This window comes from Amyelois transitella, chromosome 28, assembly GCF_032362555.1.
Source record: "Amyelois transitella isolate CPQ chromosome 28, ilAmyTran1.1, whole genome shotgun sequence".
Lineage (NCBI taxonomy): Eukaryota > Metazoa > Arthropoda > Insecta > Lepidoptera > Pyralidae > Amyelois > Amyelois transitella.
Window position 1 is genome coordinate 4,564,714 of NC_083531.1, and position 19,123 is coordinate 4,583,836.

Below are 19,123 nucleotides of genomic sequence, written 5' to 3' on the forward strand. Positions count from 1 at the left end.
TAAAAATGTACCGTGTGGTTCCCGGCACCAATTCAAAAAAGAATAGGACCACTCCATCACTTTCCCATGGATATCGTAAAAGGCGACTAAGGGATTACAAACAAACATAACATAACATAACATAAAAATCACGCCTCTTTCCAGGAGGGGTAGGCAGAGACTACCTCTTTCCACTTGCCACGATCTCTGCATACTTCCTTGGCTTCATCCACATTCATAACTGTCTTTATGCAAGCTCTGCGGTTTCGGGTACTATTACAAACAAACTTGGAATTCTTCTTTTAGGCGATGGGCTAGCAACCTGTCACTATTTGAAACTCAATTCCATCATTAAGTCAAACAGCTGAACGTGGCCATTCGGTCTTTTCAAGACTGTTAGCTCTGTCTACCCCGCAAGGGACATAAACATGACCATATGTATGTATGTATGTATGTATGTTAGTTACACATTGATCGAATCACTATACCGTGAAACCATTAATTTCAACATTTTTAAAACAATATTTCGTTTCGGTAACAAGAAGTAAGGGTTACAATTTATATTATTATAAACACATTATTATGTTACAAAAGTGTTACTGAAATCGGACAATGTGGCGGCTCCTTCTTATTGGTAATTATTATTTGTGGTTGGCTCTGTGTACGCCGCAAGGAATAGAGACGTGATAATGTCATCCAAATTCATTACTCTTTGCATGTAAGCTTGGTTTAGGGCACACTTAAAGGGATACATATAGGCACGTCTTTATGCCTTGCGGGGTAGACAGAGCCAACAGTCTCGAAAAGACTGAAAGGCCACGTTCAGCGGTATGGCTTCATACTCGTAATGGAATTGTGATTCAAATAGTAACAGGTTGCTAGCCCATCGCCTAAAAGAAGAATCCACAGTTTATAAGCCTATCCCTTAGTCGTTTTTTACGACATCCATGAGAAAGAATTCTTTTATTTAGTAGTGCCGGGAACCACACGGCACTTATTTTTATTCCTGTCACTATACTCGGTAGAAAATCGGCTGATCGAACTACACCGCAGCATTTTTTATCCGGACGTCAATTTACTTTACATTTTACTTTACATACATACATATGGTCACGTCTATATCCCTTGTGGGGTAGACAGAGCCAACAGTCTTGAAAAGACTTGAAGAATTTACTTTACATAGCTATTTAGATCTTTTAATATGTATAAATCTTGGAGAAATGCACAATTATTTTCTTTAATTCCCAGGTTCACTATTAATTGGATTAAGCAGTCCTACTTTTAAAATAAACTCAAACAATACAGGAATGGGAATTAAGTAAGTATTAATTTTTTTTTGTTCTTAACTATAAAAATATTGAAGCTGTTTGTAGCGTAAGTAAGTTAATTCTTTATTGTTCACTAAAGAAGTCACATCTATACTAATATTGTTAAGAGTTTGTTTGTTTGTTTGAACGCGCTAATCTCAGGAACTACTAGTTCGAATTGAAAAATTATTTTTATCACTATTTGAATATCAATTCTATCATTAAGCCAAACAGCTGAACGTGGCCTTTCAGACTTTTCAAGACTGTTATCTCTGTCTACCCCGCAAGGCATATAGACGTGATGATATGTTTGTATTTGTTTCAGATTAGGTGTCTTACAAGACCTGTTACCAAGTTTTGAAGCCCAAATTGGACTGAAACAGTCACTAGCTGATGATCCTCAAAGAATGGATGACAAAAACGTTTATAGTAACATTATTGATATAAGACCTATGTTAAACAGATTTATAATAACTCCAAATAAATAATTATAATTTTTGCGCGTAATTTTCATTCATTTACTTATTTATTCCTTCTTCCTCCTGGCTTTAGTCCCGGTCGCATCCTCACCACTCTGGAGAGGAGCCCGGGGTGTGCCTTCGACCATGGATCCTGGATTGGGTGAGTCAGGTTTTTACACGAAGCGACTCCCGTCTGACCATCGCAACCTTTGCAGGGGAACATACATATAGGTAATCACGTCTATATACCTTGCGGGGTAGACAGAGCCAACAGTGTTGAAAAGACTGATAGGCCACATTCAGCTGTTTAGCTTTAAGATAGAATTGAGATTAAATAGTGACAGGTTGCTAGCCCATCGCCTAAAAGAAGAATCCCAAGTTTGTAAGCCTATCCCTTAGTCGCCTTTCACTTATATTTATATGTTATAGGTATAATGCTGTCGTATAATGATAAATGACTTTGAATTTTAAATTTAGTAAGTTACTAGCTGTTGCCCGCGACTTCGTCCGCGTAAAGTTCGAGTTGAATCTTAATCATACAGTCAGAGACAGACAAAAAATTAAAAAAATCTCTATCCGTTTCTGTAAAAATATTAAATGTATAGACAAAATATTTTTACCGTTTTATTAGAAGTAGTATTTTGATTTTCAGTTTTTTTTAAATAAAATACTCAAACAACACAAAAAAAAATATTATACATATAATGCTGTCGTATAATGATAAATGACTTGAATTTTAAATTTCGTAACTTATTTGCAGGCAAACTCATGTCTTGAGTTCATTCAAATGTCGATAACTTTTATTTTAGTGAACCGATTTTGATGAAACAAACTTTAAATGTTCTTCTGAGTTAAAACAAAGCAACTGGTGAAAGTTTGAAGTAAATCGGTTCAGTATTTTCGGAGATAATCGTGATCATACATACAGACAGACAAGAATTTCAAAAAATATATTTTTGCTTTCTATTATTCATTCTAAGTGGCCCTCTATCCATTTCAGTCAAAAATACAAAATGTACAGACAAAATATTTTTACTATTTTATTATATGTATAGATGTATAGATTTGCAGGCAAACTCATGCTCAGTTCATTCAAATGTCGATAACTTTTTTTTTAGTGAACCGATTTTGATGAAACAAACTTTAAATGTTCTTCTGAGTTAAAACAAAGCAATTGGTGAAAGTTTGAAGTAAATCGGTTCAGTACTTTCGGAGATAACCGTGATCATACATAAAGACAGACAGACAGACAAGAAATGCAAAAAAAATATTTTTGCTTTCTATTATTCATTCTAAGTGTCCCTCTATCCATTTCAGTCTAAAATACTAAATGTACAGACAAAATATTTTTACTATTTTATTATATGTATTTTATATATTATATGTATTTTATTATATGTATAGAAGTATAGATTTTTAGTATACATGAAATTACAATTTAATAATGGTGACGCGTGGTTCCTGGCACGAATATAAAGAAAACACAGGACTACTCCATCTCTTTTCCATAGATATCGTAAAAGGGACGACTAAGGAATAGGTTTATAAACTTGCGATTCTTTTTTTAGACGATGGGCTAGCAACCTGTCACTAGTTGAATTTCAATTCCATCATTCAGCCTAACAGCTGAACGTGGCCTATCAGTCTTTCAAGACTGCTGGCTCTGTCAACCCCGCGAGGGATATAGACATGATAAAATGAATGAATGAATGAATGAACTCAAACGCAGGCCAAGCTCGATTTCTTTCTTTAAATAGAAGTTTTAGTATCTTTTGATTGACTTTAAAAATTTGCAAAATGAGATCCGCTAACACTCACAATTTTTATCAGACCAGCATGAAATCAAATGTTTTTACTTATTTTAAAAAAAAATGTTACGTTTAATAAATATAAGTTGTAACGGTATTTGATAAGTTAAACAGTAGTTAAAAAAATATTATTTTAGATTAAGTATAGTTTTACAAAGTGATTCTTACAAATATCACGTTTATAAGAACGCAGAAAAGATTTTTGTTGTACAATGCTTTTGAAAATTTTTACAGTTTTGGTCGCCGCGCGTAAGTACTATTTGATACATACGAATAGTCACGTCTAAATCCCTTGCGGGCTAGACAGAGCTCTTGTGGTGAGGAAAAACAAAGCCAGGAAGAAGAGTCACGTCTCTAACCCTTGCGGGTTAGACAGGGCCGAGAGTCTTGAAAACACTGATAGGCCACGTTCAACCGTTTGGCTAAATGAAAGAATTGCGTTTCAAATGCTGCAATTCAAATAGAGACAGCTTGTTACTAGCCCATCGCCTAAAAGAAGAATCCCAAGTTTTTGGCCTCTGTGGCGCAGCGGTAGTACGCTTTTCTGTGACACCGGAGGTCCCGGGTTCGAATCCCGGCCAGGACGTGATGAGAAACGAACTTTTTCTGATTGGCCTGAGTCTTGGATGTTTATCTATTTAAGTATTTATTATAAAATATAGTATCGTTGGGTTAGTATCTCGTAACACAAGTCTCGAACTTACTTCGAGGCTAAATCAATCTGTGTAATTTGTCTCGTATATATTTATTTATTCCTTTTGCAGAATTTCCATCAACATTATGCCAACACTATTTTTCGTGTCCATGTCATAAAGGTGTACAGTGCGGTACTATAAGTGGGTTCAATTATCTGAACGACCCAAATTTGGGTCCAAATAATCTTGGAACAGATTTGAACCCGATCGATTTGAACCCCGGCAATTATAATCCAGCGAAAGTGAATATTATCAAGTATTATGGTAAGATTAATTTTGTTCTTGTAAAATTATTTTTACATATATACATACATATAATCACGTCTATATCCCTTGCGGGGTAGACAGAGCCTATAGTTTTAAAAAGACTGATCGGCCACGTCAGCTATTTGGCTTTAAGATAGAATTGAGATTCTAATAGTGACGGGTTACTAGCCCATCGAGTAAAAGAAGAATCCCGAAGTTTATAAGCCTACCCCTTATTCGCCTTTTACGACATCCATGGAACAGAGACGGAGTGGTCCTATTCTTTTTTCTATCGGTGCCGGTAACAATACGGCGATTATTTTTAAGAAGTTTACTTGTTTAATAAAGTCTTAATAGTACTTTTTAATAAAGTCTTAATAGTAGAATAGTACTTAAAAGTACTTCTTAATTTAATTTTACCTAACGATGATTAAGATCCAATATTTGTTACAGATCCACAGAATAACAAGCCGTCTGCAATTGATCAATCTTCATCACCAAGTGTCACAATAAATGGTTTACCAACACCAACAAATGATGCGTCACAGATTTACGAAATTAACACTTACGCGGAAAATGCCAATTCACAAACATCACCGTTTTCATCATCGACGAATCCAGCATACTCTTCATCAAATGAACTAACCACGCTTACTAATACTCTTACCCCTCCTAAAAATACTCCAACGCCCTCTATTAATACTCCCACGTCCTCCAAAAATGATTTAACATCCCCTAATTCTCAAACAAACTCAATAACACCTCCCAGTAGACGTAACATGCCAGTGTTACCCGAAATAACATCAATTGAAGATATTTTCTCTCCAACTCCCTCATCTCCCTCAAAATCCTCCCTAGGGAGGAGTAACTCCCCAACAATTCAGTCTTTGGTCTCACCAACTCTTAGATTTAAACCAGATTTAAAGCAAATTGGGAATTTGAGTTCCCTTGGTATGAGTTTTTTAACATCACTTTTGAATGGTTCTGGAATTGAGGCGAAAATTTCTTTAGATCAATAAAAACGATACAATAAAATAAAAACAGTCACAACTTATAAAATTATAAAAAGAAATAATATAATAAAATAAACAGTTTTATTTCACTTTTTATTTTACACTAAAGAATAGGACCACTGCATCTCTTTCCCATGGATGTCGTTAAAGGCGACTAAAGGATAAGCTTATAAAATAAGGATTCGTCTTTAAGGCGGTGGGCTAGCAACCTGTCACTATTTGAATCCCAATTCTATCATTAAGCCAAACAGCTGAACGTGGCCTATCAGTGTTTTCAAAACTATTGGCTCTGTCTACCCCGCAAGGGATGTAGACGTGATTATATGTATGTTAATCGATAGAATATCTATCTACAATCGAGCGGCAACGCTATCGATGAAGGATAGTTGAGGCTAGCATGAGTTATTCGACTTTATTCGTTCAATCTTTCTTTCATTCATTCATATCATGTGAAAAAAACCAGCTGATTTGCTGATGGCTGTACTGTTCCACAGAAACCTAAGCCCACTTATTTTTTCCGTCCAATACGGTGGATCCCTTAGGACCTCATTAAAAATATACAAACATAAAAATGTTTTCAAATTGGTTTTTCCCAACTTTAATATCGAAAACGAGTCCCGGAATACAGGGTTTAAAAAAACAAAAAATAGGTACATATAATTATGACAGATGGAGCAATTTAAAAAAAAATAACACGAATTTTTGGCGGGAATCCAAACGTCATGTTTTTGTGACTTGTGTGAGTGAGGTAAAAGTTTTTTTTCCGAAATATTTGTGTTTTATGGTTTAAAAAATATTGATTGCTGATCAAACTGAAGATTCTCTGGTAAAAGTTCAAGTCACGAGAGTAGGTACCCCAGCAAACATGAAAATTTTTGTTAGTAACATAACACGTTAGTATAATAATCACGTCTATAACCTTTTCGGGATAGACAGAGCCAACAGTCACAAAAAAAACGGAAAGGCCACGTTCTAGTCTAGCCTATCGCCTTAAATAGGAATACCAAATATATAGTCCTATCCCTTAGTCGTCTTTTATGACATCATTGGGAAAGTGATGGAGTGGTTTTATTTCCTAGCGCCGGCATAATAAAAAGTAAAATAAAACCATAGAAGATAATTCTAGAACCTCCTTCAATTTGTTATTCGTACCCTTCTATAGCGAACAAAAAGGGTCCTTGTCCGATTAGTTTCCCATTTTTAACACTAGATGGCGTGCTGTCATATTAAAACGCGCTACAGTTGTTTTTATAACTTTTATATAGTCTGGCGGCCTCTGTGGCGCAGCGGTAGTGCGCTTGTCTATGTCATCGGAGGTCCCGAGTTCGAATCCCGGCCAGAGTATAACGAGAAACAAACTTTCTCTGATTGGCCAGGGTCTTGGATGTTTATCTATATAAGTTAAGTATTTATTATATTATAAAATATAGTATCGTTGAGTTAGTATCTCGTAACACAAGTCTCGAACTTACTTCGAGGCTAACTCAATCTGCGTAATTTGTCCCGTATATATTTATATTTGACAATTCGTATATCTATAATCTTCAATACAGATTACTTCTTATTCCGAGTTACATTTTTGGACGCAGTACAGCAGCGTCTAAGTAGTCAGTCCTTTCACCCCGTTTTCCAAAAACTTCGCGAATCGGAATCGGCGAGAACGCTTGTTAATAGCTAAATGGCCAATCGTAAACCAATCGTAAGTTTGAAATCCTGTATAGATAACTGTGAAAACTCGGGTTAACGGGCGAAGTTGGGATAATAGGCTGTACATTTTAAAATGGAGCGTTTTATTTGAACTGGCCGGCCTATGTAGGTAGGTACAGTCAACAAAATAGATTTAAAAAGTAGATATAAAGGCCGTGTAGTTCCCGGCACCAAAACAAAAAAAGAATAGGACCACTCTATCTAGCTCCCATGGATGTCGTAAAAGGCGACTAAGCGATAAGCTTACAAACATGGGAGAGTTGTTTGGCTTTATGATAGAATTGAGATTCAAATAGTGACGGGTTGCAAGCCCATCGCCTAAAATAAGAATTCCAAGATTATAAACCTGTCCCTTAGTCGCCTTTTACCGCATCCACGAGTGGTCCTTTTTTTTGTATTTATGCCGGGAACCACACGGCACTGCACGGGTAAGATATTGAGTGGTACTATTCCAAATTGCTACACGGCACCATACGATAAATAAAACTATACATTTATATTTGCAGACAAGTGAGCCTACCACCTACTTATAACATACATACATAAAATCAAGCCTCTTTCCCGGAGGGGTAGGCAGAGACTACCTCTTCCCACTTGCCACGATCTCTGCATACTTCCTTCGCTTCATCCTCATTCATAACTCTCTTCGTGCAAGCTCGGCGGTTTCGGGTACTTTTGACCTGACCCTTTACCAGGACGTCCTTAATTTGATCAAGATACGTTCGTCTAGGTCTTCCCACTCCGACCTTTCCCTCCACACTCTCCATGTATATCTGCTTAGTTAACCTGCTTTCATTCATCCTCTCCACATGACCGAACCATCTCAACATACCCTTTTCTATTCCTGTAGCTACATCTTCTTTCACATCACAACATTCCCTTATCACGCTGTTCCTTATCCGGTCACTCAATTTCACACCCATCATTCAATTTCACACCCAACATACTCCTTACGCTCTCATTTCCACTGCATTTATTCTGCTTTCGTGCTTCTTTTGCCATACCCAACTTTCACTCCCATACATTAATGTCGGGACCAACACGCCCCTACTTGTAAACTCGCTATAAAATATGATTTCGCTCAACGCAATCATAATTAAATCTAATTAATGGTGAGAAATTATTGTTATATCAAATTAATAGTTCATTAAATATTAGGTATCTATCTACTTAATTAAGAATCCAATCATTTAAGTGTGTCGTGTGGTTCCCGGTACCAATACAAAAAAAAAATAGGACCACTCCATCTCTTTCCCATGGATGTCGTAAAAGGCGACTAAGGGATAGGCTTACAAACTTGAGATTCTTTTTTGGGCGATGGGCTAGCAACCTGTCACTATTTGAATCTCAATTCTATCATTAAGCCAAATAGCTGAACGTGGCCATTCAGTCTTTTCAAGACTCTTGGCTCTGTCTACCCCGCAAGGGATATAGACGTGACCATATGTATGTATGTATGTATGCTCAACGCAATCATAATTAAATCTCATTTATGGTGAGAAATTATTGTTATATCAAATTAATAGTTCATTAAAGATTAGGTATCTACTTAATTAAGAATCCAATCATTTAAGTGTTAATTGGAACGTTGGCGAGGGAACGTATCTTAAACGATTTATTTGGTCTCTGTGGCGCAGCGGTAGTGCGCTTGTCTGTGACACCGGAGGTCCCGGGTTCGAATCCCGGCCAGGGCATGATGAGAAACGAACTTTCTCTGATTGGCCAGGGTTTGAGATGTTTATCTATATAATTATTAAAAATATAGAATCGTTGAGTTAGTATCTCGTTACAAAATTCGAACTTACTTCGAGGTTAAATCAATCTGTGTAATTTGTCCCGTATATATTTATTTATTTACACGGTCACGTCTATATTCCTTGCGGGGTAGACAGAGCCAACAGTCATGAAAAGACTGAATGGCCACGTTCAGCTATTTGGCTTAATGATAGGAATTGAGATTCAAATAGTGAGAGGTTGCTAGCCCATCGCCTAAAAAAGAATCCCAAGTTTGTAAGCATTTCCCTTAGTCGCCTTTTACGACATCAATTGGAAAGAGATGGAGTGGTCCTATTTTTTCTTGTATTAGTGCCGGGAACCACACGGCACATATATATAAACAGTTGTTTGCAAAACAATTCACACTTTTAAAAAGTTAATATCTCATTTTCTTTCGTGACTGTGTCCCATCAGAAAATGATTGTATACATTCCATATCACGACATAATCCAAATGTCAGTCATTTGTTCGATGCAAAGATAAAATTGTAATCAATCATAAATGTTTGATTTTTGATTGGGCTAAATTATTTATCACGCTAGCACTTAAATAATCAATATTTATCTATGCTAATATTATAAAGCTGAAGAGTTTGTTTGTTTGTTTGAGCGCGCTAATCTCAGGAACTGCTGGTTCGAATTGAAAAATTATTTCTTAGACCATGTATCGAGGAAGGCTTTAGGCTGTATAACATCACGCTGCAACTATAAGGAGCAAAGAAATAATGGAAAATGTGAAAAAAAAACGGGGAATAAAATTCATCCGTGTGGGCTTCAATGATGCCCAAAATAATTATTCCACGCGGGAGAAGTCGTGGGCACAGCTAGTATATGATATAGATAGATAGATAAACTCTTTATTGCATTATAGGAAAAAGAGAAACCACTAAAAATAGACAGATTATGAGGTACAAAGGCCGACTTATAGCTAAATCAACCGTAGAGGCGGGCAGCTAATATATAAGTGTGGGAATATGGATTTTAATTACGGCTCGATGTTTTGCGTGAAACATTGTATACATATTACGCGTTTCGGAGATCGTAAATAACGGACAGACATACCCTTTTCATGTTGCATAATTGCACTAAATACACGATGTTTACGTACTTGACAATTTTTGATGCGGTTTGAGGATTTAGTGCTTCGAATATTCTACAGTGCCATTTTAGCGCCGTGTCGTTCTCGTCATTTTAGAATAGGAGCACTACATCTGTTTTTAATGGATGTCGTAAAAGTCGACTAAGGAAATAGAGGCACATCAATCTAATGCGTGTGGTTCCCGGCCTAATAAAAAAAAGAATAGGACCACTCCTTGTCTTTCTATGGATGTCGTAAAAGGCGACTAAGAGATAGGCTTATAAACTTGGGATTCCTCTTTTAGGCGATGGGCTAGCAACCTGTCACTATTTGAATCTCAATTCCATCATAGAACCATACAGCTGAACATAGCCTATCAGTCTTTGCGAGACTGTTGGCTCTGTCTACCCCGTTAGAGATATAAACTTGACATTGCTTATTGTTTTATTAAAACTGAAAATAAAAAAGAAAAACTAACCTCAATCCATTTTCCACTTTTTTAAATTAACGTTCTCGACACCTGGTGTCTTTTTCTGTACCAACAAAGAATTAATTAATCTTCGTGTTAAAAAATGTTTTAATTTTAAGAGTACTCATTCCCCTTGATGAATTAACAGGAATAACTTAACTTTTTGATGAAAAACCATTATTCAGTTTAAAACGAGTATAGTGTAACTCAAATTTACCACGCCATTTTGGAAAAATACAAAAAACTTATTTTTATACATATACATATGATCATTGTATTAAATTATTTAAATATATCTGTACTAATATTATAAAGGTGAATAGTTTGTTTGTTTGTTTGAACGCGCTAATCTCAGGAGCTACTGGTACGAATAGAAAAATTCTTTTTGCGTTGAATAGACCATTTATCGAGGAAGGCTTAAGGCTATATAACATCACGCTGCAACTATTACGAACGAAGATATAATGAAAAATGTGAAAAAAAAACGGGGAAAATTATTCATCCCTGACGGCTTCGATGATGCCCGAAATAACTATTCCACGCGGACGAAGTCGCGAGCACAGCTAGTTATTTATAAATACTTTTCAAGTAAGCAACAGAATAGTATCGATTCCTCGACTTTATCCTGAACGACAGAAATTCCATTTTGTTCGTTCGCAAAACTAATTTCGGAACGAAAGCCCCGAAATTCGGAAATAAAATTATAAGAGTAAGATATCTACCTACCTACTCAAATAATTTACTGGCTTACGAAGTTGGAATAAAAACAATTTAAAGCTGGCCGTTCACTGTGATTCATTTTATTTGTATTACTAGCTGTGCCCGCGACTTCGTCCGCGTGGAATAGTTGTTTTGAGCATCATTGAAGCCCTCAAGGATGAATAATTTTCCTCGTTTTATTCACTTTTTCCATTATTTCTTCGCTCCTTATAGTTGCAGCGTGATGTTATATAGCCTAAAGCCTTCCTCGATAAATGATCTATTGAACAATAAATAATTTATCCATACGAACCAGTAGTTTCTGAGATTAGCTCGTTCAAACAAACAAATTCTTCAGCTTTATAATATTAGTATAGTATAGATAATGAGTTTAATAGACAACACTATATTTCGAAATATCTTTGACATATATACGTACATACATACGTCACGTCACGTCTTAATCCCTTCTGGGCTAGACAGAGCCAACAGTCTTGAAAAGACTGAATGGCCACGTTCAGCTATTTGGCTTAATGATAGAATTGAGATTCAAATAGTGATAGGTTGCTAGCCCATCGCCTGAAAAATAATCCCAAGTTTGTAAGCCTATCCCTTAGTCACCTTTTACGACATCCATGGGAAAGAGATGGAGTGGTCCTATTCTTTTTTGTATTGGTGCCGGGAACCACACGGCACATATCTTTGACATCGTGAGTAAACGCCTTTAGCTAAGGGATTCTGAAAGTTTGTCTTCCTTAATATTTTAACTCAGAGTTAGCCGTACCCTTCCCTCTCAGTAAATATTAAACAAAAAATTTGAAACTTTGAGAGTGAAAAAAAAGTATATATTCTTCACCTTTACATTTTGTCGTGACGCTCCCGGCACAATAAAATAGGACTTCATCTTTTTGCCTCATGGATGACGTTAAAGATGACTAAGGGAATAGGCACATTCATTTAAGTAAGGTTTTTACCAATATCCAATATGGGTTGCAAAGATTGCTCTACGTACAACGTATTTTAGTTTAACTGCTACTAAGGGAAGTTGGTAATAAAAAGTCATGAAAATGTCTGTGCCGTGTGGTTCCCGGTAATTATTCGAGCCCCGGCCACTGCATGATGAGAAACGAACTTTCTCTGATTGGTCTGGGTCTTGGATGTTTATCTATATAAGTATTTATTATAAAATATAGTATCGTTGAGTTAGTATCTCGTAACACAAGTCTCGAACTCACTTCGAGGCTAACTTAATCTGTGTAATTTGTCCCGTATATATTTATTTATTTAAAAAAAAAAACAAAACATATAATAGAATATACATTATTTTATTGTTTAACTACTGACAATTTGTACGTGTCCACTAAATGTTAATATTTGAAGTTCTCATTGTAAGTGAATTTTTGTAGATTCTTTTATGAGAATATATATCTTTAAAAGAATACGACCACCCCATATCTTTCCCGTGGATGTCGTAAAAGGCGACTAAGGGATTGGCTTACAAACTTGCGATTATTTTTTAGGCGATGGGCTAGCAACCTGTCACTATTCGAATCTCAATTCTATCATTAAGCCAAATAGCTGAACGTGGCCATTCAGTCTTTTCAAGACTGGTGGCTCTGTCTACCCCGCAAGGGATATAGACGTGACCATAATGTATATATATGTATGTGTAAAAATTTCTTTAACCGTAAAACATAATCCTGGGATTTCTCGACCGTAATTGTAAACATAACATTCCCTTTTAGCTAGTCGCATAAAAACTTTATGTCAAACGGAATGGGCTTCCCTGAGGATACTATAAAAACAATTTATAAACTTACCACTTTGCTTAACATTTCAACGGTCAACCCCATTTTTTGGGTGAAGTCCATTTGTTTTAGTTTTAAGTGAACACGTTAGTTTTCATACCACATAAGTACTTTTAATTTAATTACCATATTAAGTATACTAAATACCTACATACATATGTATAATTGCTGATAGCTTTTTGGGTTAATGATGGAATTGAGGTTGCTAGCCCATCGCCTAAAAGACGAACATACATCCTACTACTATTATAAAGGCGAAAGTTTGTATGGATGTTTGTTACTCTTTCACGCAAAAACTACTGAACCGATTACCATGAAATTTGGTATGTAGGTAGCTGAAGACCCAGAATAACACATAGGCTACTTTTTATCCCAGAGTTCCCGCGGGATTGATAGGGTTTCCATGCGGATGAAGTCGCGGGCGGCCTCTAGTACTACATACATATGGTCACGTCTATATCCCTTGCGGGGTAGACAGAGCCAACAGTCTTGAAAAGACTGAATGGCCACGTTCAGCTATTTGGCTTAATGATATAATTAATATTCAAATAGTGACAGGTTGCTAGCCCATCGCAAAAGAATCCCAAGTTTTCATACGCATACTTTTAATTTAATTATCATATTAAGTACCTATACTAAGTACCTACCTACTGACAGGTTGCTTGACCATCGCCTAAAAGAAGATACCCTAGTTTATAAGCCTATCCCTTAGTCGTTTTTAACGACATCCACGGTAAAGAGACGGAGTGGTCGTATTCTTTTTTTTTATTAGTGCCGGGAACAACAAAACACACATTGTAATTCTAAGAATTATTTTACAAAATCGTAAATACATACATGCAGACCGCTGCTAGTTTGTCAACGGGTATAATTATAATAAATGCATGTTCAAACATGTTGCGTGATTCCGTGCTAAATATATTAACAGTCTGTTATATGCCGGACTTGTAAAGCAAACTTAATTAATCATATTGTAGAAATATTATTCATACATACATTCATATAATCACGTCTATATCCCCTGCGGGGTAGACAGAGCCAACAGTCTTAAATAGACTGACAGGCCACGTTCAGCTGTTTGGTTTAATGGTAGCATTGAGATTCAAATAGTGACAGGTTGCTAATCTGTCGTCTAAAAGAAGAAGCCAAACTTGGGATTCTTCTTTCAGGCGATGGGCTAGCAACCTGTCACTGTTTACCCCGCAAGGGATAGACGTATATGTATATGTATGTATATAATGTTCATAACGTTCGTGTAAGTGTAAGAATAAAAGAATATATTAATAAATATATACGGGACAAAATACACAGATTGAGTTAGCCTCGAAGTAAGTTCGAGAATTGTGTTACGAGATACTATTTCAACGATACCATATTTTATAATAAATACTTTTATAGATAAACATCCAAGACCCAGGCTAACCCGAAAAAAATATTTTCTCATCATGCCCTGGCCGGGATTCGAACCCGGGACCTCCAATGTCACAGACATGCGGCAGCAGTGGCGTAGCGTAGTGGGGGCGGCCGGCCGGGGCGGCCCGCCCCGGGCGGCACTTTTTAGGGGGCGGCAAAATTATACAACAAATAATAAAGTTTGCTCTTAAAAAAAGTAGACTTATAAATTTTTAATTGAAGACGGAAGTTTTGTTTTTAATTCTAACAAATATACATACATACATACATAAAATCACGCCTCTTTCCCGGAGGGGTAGGCAGAGACTACCTCTTTCCACTTGCCACGATCTAACAAATACTCGTATTATTTTCAATAAAAATATAACATTATAGTATCGTTCTAGTTCTAATTAAAAATTGATTTTATTTAATCTTGTCGATCGTCAAGGTGTACCAAATCTTAAGTGATATATAAATCTAAGTTATATCAATGTATCTAATTGGTTAAAGTAAAAGAATTCTTGTATTAATAAATGTGATTGTAAAACTTAGACAAACTGTTTTATTTAAAAACCAACCTGTATAATGCAAAATAATGATGACTGAAATTTCGTCGAAAAGTTCTATATAATGAATGTATGTAATGTATACTGTACATTAAATTTAAAGGAGTGGGAAGACCTAGACGAACGTATCTTGATCAAATTTAAAACGTCCTGGTAAAGGGTCAGGTCAAAAGTACGCGAAACCGCCGAGCTTCCATGAAGAGAGTTATGAATGTGGATGAAGCGAAGGAAGTATGCAGAGATCGTGGCAAGTGTAAAGAATTAGTCTCTGCCTACCCCTCCGGAAAAGAGGCGTGATTTTATGTATGTATGTAAATTTAAATACCTAAATAAGAGGGCGGAAAAATTGTGTTCCGCCCCGGGCAACCGACACTCACGCTACGCCACTGTGCGACAGAAGTAGACAATGTGCATTCGTCCATGATTTAGATTTAAGATATCTATATTTGTATATTGACGTACGATGAAAATGCTGCAGTGTAGTTTGTTCCGCCGCTTCTTCTACACACGCGCTTCGGAAGCGGCAGTAGTTATAATTAGATTTCAAGTGATGTGACGTCAATAAGTGATACCTTGTATCGAATTTTGAAAATAAATCTATTCTAAACTAGCGAACCGAACCGGCTTCGCACGGGTGCAAAATTATAAATGTTATTATACATAAAAACCTCTACCTGTTACAAAAAACCGCATCAAAATCCGTTGCGTAATTTTAAAGATTTAAGCAAACAGACAAACAGACTAAAATAGCGACTTTGTTTTATACTATGTAGTGATATTACAAGTCAGAAAATAAATATACCAAACAGCAATAAGGCTTCATAGTACTTATTAAAATTCAATTTTGCACTTTGTCGTGTCGTGCCGTAGGTACTAGTAAATAAAAAACATTGAAAGTATAGAATGATAGAATTGAGATTCAAATAGTGACAGGTTGCTAGCCCATCGCCTAAAAGAGAAAGATCTCAATTCTATCATTAAGCCAAATAGCTGAACGTGGCCATTCAGTCTTTTCGGGACTGTTGGCTCTGTCTACCCTGCAAGGGATATAGACGTGACCATATGTATGTATGTATAGTATAGAAATAAAGTGTTGAGCGTAGGTTGGTCGAATCGGTGAAGTGCCCGGTTCAAATGCCTAATGCACAGATTGGCACAGGTTCGAATCCCAACACGGCCATGTACCAATGACTGATTTCGAAGTACATTAGTTTGAATACTAACCGATGCTCTTACGGTGAGAAGAAACATTGTGAGGAAACCTGCACATTCAGACAACTGGATGTGTGACCATGATCGATCCGATTCGTGTTAGGTTCCCCTGCAAAGGTTGCGGAGGTCAGACGGGAGTCGCTTCGTGTAAAAACCTGACTCACCCAATCCAGGGTCCATGGTCAAAGGCGTACCCCGGGCTCCTCTCCAGAGTGGTGAGGATGCGACCGGGACTAAAGCCAGGAGGAAGCAGAGTATAAAAAAACAGTGTTAGGTTCTTAGCACTATCAGAAGTAATAGGCTAGTTAACTGATAATGAATTCCATATATTAAATGAATATTTCCTATTGTATTAAGCTTAGCTTAGTGCCGTCTGGTTCCCGGCACCAACAAAAAAAAGAATAGGAACACTTCATCTCGTGGCTGTCGTAAAAGGCGACTAAGGGATAGGCTTTTATACTTGGGATTCTTCTTTAAGATGATGAGCTAGCAACCTGTCACTGTTTGAATCTCAATTCTATCATAAATCCATACAGCTGAACGTGGCAAAGTCTTTTCAATACTGTTGGCTCTGTCTTCCCTGCAAGGGATATTAACGTGACAATATGTATGCTGAATTGAAAGAAGTATGCAGAGATCCTGAACAGAGGAATGCGCTATTAGTCTATAGTCATTGTCTATACATATATCTATATAGTCTCTGACTACCCCTTTGGGAAAGAGGTGCTGTTTTATTTATGTGCCTTTATTTCTGTTTTATCGCTGTTTTGTAAGCGCCATGTCGTGTTGTAGTCATCAATTAAAACAGAACTCAGGTCTCACTATGAAAAACATGGTGAACAGTGCAATAAGCTAGGAATATTATAAAGTGTGGCGTTAGGAAAAAAAGTGCCGTGTGGTTCCCGGCGCCAATACAAAAAAAGAATAGGACCACTCCATGTCTTTCCCATGGATGCCGTACAAGGCGACTAATGGATAGGCTTACAAACTTGGCATTGTTTTTTTTTTGTTTGAACTTGGGATTCTTTTTTTTTTGTTTTAAATCTCAGGAATTACTGGTTCGTATAGAAAAATTATTTTTGTGTTGAATAGATCATTTATCGAGGAAGGCTTTAGGCTATATAACATCACGCTACAACTATTAGGAGTGAAGAAATATTGGAAACAGTGAAAAAAACGGGGAAAATATTTCATCCTTGAGGGCTTCAATGATGCCCAAAATAACTATTCCACGCGGACGAAGTTGCGGGCACAGCTAGTATTATGTAAAATATAAATAATTCTTAAATAATTTCTAGTTGAAAAAAAATGTTAAGGATGGACAACCCTTATCACTGAGGGGTATGAAAAATAGATGTTGGCCGATTCTCAGACCTACTATATGCTCACAAAATTTCATGAGAATCGGACAAGCCGTTTCGGAGGAATACGGGAACGAACATTGTGACATGAGAATTTTATATTTAAGATTATCTTCGTATTGGTAACTCTTAACACGAGTCTCAAATTCAAAATTACTAACATTACATACATAAAGTCTTATTATTAAAAACTGCTCACTCTATGAAAATTAGTTTTTAGTATTTGTTTGTTCTTTGCTTTATTCTTTGTGCTTGTTATCGTTCAACCAATAAAAAAATGTATAATATACCCTGGATAAACCCTTAATTAAATACGGGACTGCTGTTTAGTTTTAAGAACTTTTATCTCTTTTGTTCTCATGTAAGTGGATTTTTGTAATCTTTTTTGAGAATAAATTCTTTAAAGAACATATACATATATTACATACATATATATATATATATATATATATGTATATGTATGTATGTTTGTTACAAGTCCACAGTTACTGTGTTTGAACTAGCTGTTAGGTTGTAGACACGCTATCATACATTTTGATCTCGGCATGCAACACAACAATAATTGTAGACAATTTTAATAAGCTCATGATTTATTTATTAGATATATATGATATCCGATTGACAGTTTTGATTATAGTTCAGTAATTACATACATACATACATACGGTCACGTCTATGTCCCGTTCGGGGTAGACAGAGTCAACAGTCTTGAAAAGACTGAATGACCACGTTCAGCTATTTGGCTTAATGATAGAATTGAGATTCAAATAGTGACAGGTTGCTAGCCCATCGCCTAAAAGAAGAATCCTAAGTTTATACTCCTATCCCTTAGTCGCATTTTACGTCATCCATGGAAAAGAAATGGAGTGGTCCTATTCTTTTTGTATTGATGGCGGGAACCACACGGCACAGCCGGGAACCACACGGCACTGTTGTGTTGCCTTATAAATAAATAAATAAAATATATACAACCTCTGACACAACATCGTGTGTCGCGCGGTTCCCCAGGCATAACACCTAGTCTGGCGGAAGATCTTCCCTTTGGTGGCGGTCGAGCCGAATCATCACTCCCGCAAATCCTTCTATGCAAGTCACTGCTCCGAGCTCACAAAAAAATAGGCACGAGAATCAGGTGTGGCATATAATAAAAATTCAAATGACTACTGATATATGACCTATCAGTTAGCTGGGTGATTTATAAGTTGGTCCATTTCTACTACGTCATTGCGATTCGAACTTAATTTTATAAATGTACTTGCTTTTAGAAGCGGTTCGGCCCGCGCGAATTTAACGCGGCCTACAAAGGGATACAGTTTTTCCGCACCAATTTAACGACACCTACAAAGGAATAGAGTTTTTCCGCGCGAATTTAACGCCACCTACAAAGGAATAGAGTTTTTCCGCGCGAATTTAACGCCACTTACAAAGTAATAAAGTTTTTCCGCGTGAATTTAACGCCACCTACAAAGGAATAGAGTTTTTCCGCGCGAATTTAACGCAACCTACAAAAGAATACGGGATTTTCGCAAATACCACGGGAACTA

General features: G+C 36.5%; 1 protein-coding gene across 1 annotated transcript in view; it reads right to left on the reverse strand.

The window, feature by feature from the left end:
- Window positions 1-19,123, reverse strand: part of LOC106139938 (lachesin) — an 88,546-nt gene that overhangs the window by 65,675 nt on the left and 3,748 nt on the right. The gene's annotated exons all lie outside the window — the stretch shown is intronic.